A 5,829-nucleotide genomic window follows, 5' to 3' on the forward strand; every position below is an offset into this window, starting at 1 on the left:
CATTCAACTAATGATGTGACCTCGTTAATCAAATAACAACACTTTGTTCATGGTTAGGAAACATAACCATCTTTGATTAACAAGCTAGTCAAGTAGAGGCATACTAGTGACACTCTGTTTGTCTATGTATTCACACATGTATTATGTTTCCGGTTAATACAATTCTAGCATGAATAATAAACATTTATCATGATATAAGGAAATAAATAATAACTTTATTATTGCCTCTAGGGCATATTTCCTTCATTCCTCCGATTTGCGCTCGCCGATTCATTTGAAGAAGGATATGGCCGTTGACTGCTGGTGCTTCCCTTCCCCGGGCAGTGATTGTTCTTTTCACTCTCCTCTCCCTCTCCACCCATCCCCAATCGGTGCCGCTGTTGATTTATTTGATTTTCCCTTTTCAGTTCAGATCAGCCATGACTTGGGATAGTACTTCTATCCAGCAAGCAGAGTTTTGGATGTGAGCTCCAGCTCAAGCAGAGCATCAAAAACAGGGGCTCTATCTGCTAATGGGGTAGCCAGAAATGCAGTCTAAGAGATACATCTCGTGTGATTTCTGGATATGAGAACTTGAGAAGAACAAGCTTGATGCTATTATTGGAAAAAATAATCTACTCTACAGGTATTCCTTTCAGTAGTGTTGCCAGAAACCTTAATTAGCTACTGTTTTTTATGAACTGGTTGTGATTGATTTGAGAACTTTAGAGCTTGTGAGTTGTAATTTGTGATGTTTGAACCCTTGCCAGACTATCAAATTATGATATGTCTGCCTGAAGGTCAATACAAGGGTAATCATCATATGAAAATTCATTACTTTATATATATAGAAAAATGTATCCACATATCTGTGCTTTGAGAAGAGGGACAACCCCAAGAACTAGCTTCAGGTTCCGCAAAAAGTCCAAATAATCATACTAATGTTTCAGACTTTTATTTAAGCATTTAGAATTCTGGCAAACATAGGACTATATTAAACTTAGTTCAGTTTTTTCTGGAATGAAGATAAAGTACATATCTAGCAGTTTGTATTTATACAGTCATGCTTCTATAGATTTTACAGTTTTATATTCTCTTTAAATTTGCTTCAGCTGTTCTATGTTAGACCTAAGCCACGCATGTGTGTGCGCGTCGAGCAAGGCCCCGGTGCATGGCTGCGTCGATCGCCGTGACGAGCGAGTCGGCCAAGTTAGCTAGCTGCATGTCTGGTGAGTCGGTTGGATCCTGGAGTGGGTCTAGGAGAAGATCAAGTCAAGAGTTTGTTAGCTTGGCCTACCCGTACGTGCATGTAGGAGAGCCAGTGCATGTGTGCGTGGGTTAGTTGAGTTAGTGGCTGGTGGTGGCCGGGTCATGCGTGCGTGCATGGTGACCTTAGACGTGGTAGCTAGCTAGGTGTGTGTGCGTCTGGGTATAAAAAGCCCTTCAATGTACTGATCAAGATGCGCCGGTATGAGCCGAGCCTAGGAGCCAGAGATGAGGTAGTCTCCGCCGGGACCGTGGTATGCGCCCGGTCGGCTGTGAAAGAGCTCCTCTGGTTAGGCTGCGGTGTGTTGCCGCGCCCGGGTATGTACCTAGTAAAGTGAAGCCGTTCGTGCGGCCGAGGCGCCGTTCGTGCGGCGGAGGCGTTTGTGTGCCGGAAAAATTGTGTGCTCCATCTTCCACCTTCGTTTGTGCGAGTGAGAGAAAGAGAGCGGTTCCAACATTTGGTATCATGAGCTTGGTTGTCTTGGGCGGAGTTCGCCGTGCCGGAGGCGTGCCGGTGGTGACGACGCTTGCCGGCGGCTGCACGATGGAGCTCCGGGCCGTGTGTCGGCCTATGAAGGTGGGCGGCGCTGCGGCTGTCATGGCGCGTGGCGGAGGCGGCGAGTGGTGACGCCATACGTGCGGCGAGCACGGAGGCCGCGGAGGCGGCGGCGCGTCATGGTGCTGCGGTGTGGAGGCGCTGCACGGCGGCAGGGAGGCCGCGGCGGCCGTGGCGCAGCGGCCGGGAACGTCGACCACGAGGGCCGTGGCGCGGTGAGCCACGACGGCGCGGCGAGGAGGCCGTGGACGTGCAGCAGGCACGGCGGTGACCGGGGCCAGTGTGCAAGGTCGAGTCCGCGGGCGTGACGACGATGACGACAGGCGACACACCACAGCGACGAGCGGACGCGTTCAAGACGTTGACAACGAGTCGGGGCTCCTGCTCGCAGGCCACGCGGTGAGGTCGTGGCTTAGGGGGAGAATGTTAGACCTAAGCCACGCATGTGTGTGCGCGTCGAGCAAGGCCCCGGTGCATGGCTGCGTCGATCGCCGTGACGAGCGAGTCGGCCAAGTTAGCTAGCTGCATGTCTGGTGAGTCGGTTGGATCCTGGAGTGGGTCTAGGAGAAGATCAAGTCAAGAGTTTGTTAGCTTGGCCTACCCGTACGTGCATGTAGGAGAGCCAGTGCATGTGTGCGTGGGTTAGTTGAGTTAGTGGCTGGTGGTGGCCGGGTCATGCGTGCGTGCATGGTGACCTTAGACGTGGTAGCTAGCTAGGTGTGTGTGCGTCTGGGTATAAAAAGCCCTTCAATGTACTGATCAAGATGCGCCGGTATGAGCCGAGCCTAGGAGCCAGAGATGAGGTAGTCTCCGCCGGGACCGTGGTATGCGCCCGGTCGGCTGTGAAAGAGCTCCTCTGGTTAGGCTGCGGTGTGTTGCCGCGCCCGGGTATGTACCTAGTAAAGTGAAGCCGTTCGTGCGGCCGAGGCGCCGTTCGTGCGGCGGAGGCGTTTGTGTGCCGGAAAAATTGTGTGCTCCATCTTCCACCTTCGTTTGTGCGAGTGAGAGAAAGAGAGCGGTTCCAACATTCTATAACTTCCAGAATAGTTCATGTATCCCATATTTTTCCAGGATTCTTCTTTGCATCCCATACACATAGACGGAGTGGGAGGCTGCCGCAGCGGTGCTGGACTTGGAGCCCAAGCCATCCGCTGCCGCCAACAGGTTGCACGTATTCGCGGAAATCACCAAAACTGTGATGTCTGTATAGAAAATCAGTGTTTTCTTGGTTCATATCCTATCTGAAACTTGGAATGTTGATTGTTAGGCACAACTTAACTTTCACAGTAGCCTACATATTCTTCTGCTCACAAACAAGGCAAAACACGCACCATAGAATGCTGGGAGAACATTGATTTATTTTGCTCTTCGTACTTTTATTAGATAAGCCACATTGCAAGGAGAATATGGATTTATGTTGCTCTTCCTACTATTATTAGATAGGCCACATTCTTTTTGTATGATTCATGCATTTGTTGCTAACAGTATGGTTATGTAAATTCAACATTGATGTTTAATGTTATTACATGATTTACACAAAGCTGGTATTCATATTACATGAGATGTTGCAGGTGCTGACAGTATGATGCCTTCAGAATTGGCTCTCAGAACTTTCAACCAAGATTAGAGCTAGCATACAGTTTGCAGTTTATAGTCGTACTCATACTCAATGAGTCCCTACCTCGGCTTCTAGGCAAGATATTCTTTAATTTTAGGTAAGCTCTAATTTGTAAAGCATTATTGCAGCTTTTAGAAACTCTGAATCTCAGATTTATTGAGATATTGAAATCCCAGTTTGAGATTCATCGAGATAAGGAGATCTTATTCGACCATGTAATTTAAATCTTATTCCAATGAGTATTGTTGATTGTCGTTTTTAACAATATTACTCAACTTATGGTCACTTCCCTATGTTTAGTTCAACGCCATTCTTTTCTCTTATTCGTTTTGGTAAAAAGAAATCTCTCACTATCAAATGTATTATGTCATCCTTTTTTGCTCAGCAGCAGTAAATTTCATAGAGGTGATGTAATATATAATGTCATTATTGATGTAGAAGTTGCAGAAGTGTAATGCTGACTCTACACGAATGATTATTATCCCTACATGCATAACATATTATAAAGACATCTTCCTATGTGCCCCTTTTGTAAGGATGCATGCTGACGTGTGCACATCGTTTCGAGCTTGTTTTGGTGCATCTTTTATCCTGCTTCAGCTGGTTAGCCTGAATCCTCTTTTCTCCTGTTTCAGTTGATTAGCAACCAGTATTGTTCAGGAATTTTGAGTGGCACACATCCTGGTCTGGTGAGCCGATGACCAGACATCATTTGTCAAGGTTTGTGCACATTGAAAACTCTTGCTGTGGATATGAATGGTGTTCATCGCAAACTGATGTAGCTTCTTAATATGAGTACTATATTAGATTGATCCTTTTGAATTAAGTTGATGTAAAATTATTTCTTCAACCCGTGCTCTCTCAGCCTCTTCTCTCTTTTTTCATTGTAACTTATATATACATAGGGAGCTGACCTTCATGCACCACTCAGGCACCACATCTGGCCACTAACATCACGTCTAGGCACTAGCTCACTCCCACTCACACAACTAACTCCATGCACTTAGTAATCCCTACATGCATGCATGTCCACTTGCACAGCTCCACTCAACGGCCACACACCTGGTCAGCGGCCATGTAGATAACAAACTAACTAACTTGCCTATTCTCCTCTAGCTATTCCAGTCGTCAAGCGCCTTGCCGCTTCACATGGCGTGCTACATCACACAGCACCGCGGCTTCACGCCGCCATCGGCATCTCACCATGCTCGCCGCATCGCACGGCAGCCTGGTATCTCGCCTCCTCCATGCACTTGATTTAAGCTTCGACGACTAGATACTCCTTTACCATCTATGTTACATGCCTAACGAAAGCAAACTAAGTATGCAGATACAAAATATAAAGATTAGTGCGAACAATCTCAACCGAGGTTCAACGTTAGTGTTAACACATGATTATTGAATTCTCTGTATTTATTACTATTTGTATTTTTGGGAATGTGATGATCCTGTATGTTGTTATTTTGGCACTGTAGTATAGTTTCTAATAGTGTATTATAATTTAGAATTGATTAACGTTTGCAGGAAGCAAAAAGGACTACACTCACAAGGAACCATGAAGCCAACGATCCACGTCAACTAGATGTTTTAGCTTTCATTTTGTACAACTGATGTCTCATACTTGCATCTTTTGGTTGTCCTTTTGTAAACCTGATTATGGTTTCTTGGTGGTTTTGTTTAGAACAGGTTGAAGTGTATGTATGTGGCAATTAGTTAATGGAATAAAAAATGTTTGGTGCTCCCGATTTGAGCTTGACGTATGGTGTTTGGGTGATTATGCTTAGAACACATGAACTATATGTATGTGACAATCAGTACCATATGTTAATTAAAGTTGTGGTTGGCTAAAAAAATGTTGATGAACTATTGTTCGGCAAAAGAAAACCGCATCTGATTGTTGGTCGGAAAAACAAACGTCGTCTGATTGTCGGTTGGGAAAGCCTACTGCTAGGCCCAAGAGAATGTTGGTTGGGAAAGAATACCATGTCCAATAAACGGTTGGGAAAGGCCCGTTGCTGCCCTAACAGACTATTGGTCGGAAAGGCCCACGGTAGGCCCAACAGGCTGTCTGTCGGGAAAGATATATCATAGCCATCAAGCAGTCAGTCGGGAAAACTATGTCGGTTGGGAAAGGGTTTTCCCGTCTGGACTTTCCCCAACAGACAAGGTTGGTCGGCAACAATTTTTCCCGACCGACTGTCTGTTGGAAGAAGTTGTATTCCCCACCAACCTGGGTGTTGGGGATGTAGTGCTATGGTGTAGTGATGTATGGTTGGTTCGGGCCGCTTCATCCCATAATACCGTCGAATCAAAATAAGATGTTGGTGGTAAGCAGTATGACTATCACCTCCCACAACTCTTTGTGTTTTACTTATGCATATCATCTATGCATACACCTGGCTCATGATGC

General features: G+C 46.1%; 1 long non-coding RNA gene across 2 annotated transcripts; it reads left to right on the top strand.

The window, feature by feature from the left end:
• Positions 1-246: 246 nt before the first annotated feature.
• On the top strand, positions 247-5,161 carry LOC123106785 (uncharacterized). 2 transcript variants are annotated; one of them, XR_006451486.1, is made up of 6 exons: positions 247-323; positions 408-625; positions 2,873-2,965; positions 3,373-3,516; positions 4,055-4,139; positions 4,944-5,161. It is a non-coding gene; the product is annotated as an uncharacterized lncRNA (long non-coding RNA). The 2 variants fall into 2 exon arrangements; XR_006451487.1 differs by lacking the exons at positions 4,055-4,139; positions 4,944-5,161 and having other exon boundaries at positions 3,373-3,702.
• The last annotated feature ends 668 nt before the right edge of the window (positions 5,162-5,829 follow it).

The sequence above is a fragment of the Triticum aestivum genome, chromosome 5A (assembly GCF_018294505.1).
Source record: "Triticum aestivum cultivar Chinese Spring chromosome 5A, IWGSC CS RefSeq v2.1, whole genome shotgun sequence".
Lineage (NCBI taxonomy): Eukaryota > Viridiplantae > Streptophyta > Magnoliopsida > Poales > Poaceae > Triticum > Triticum aestivum.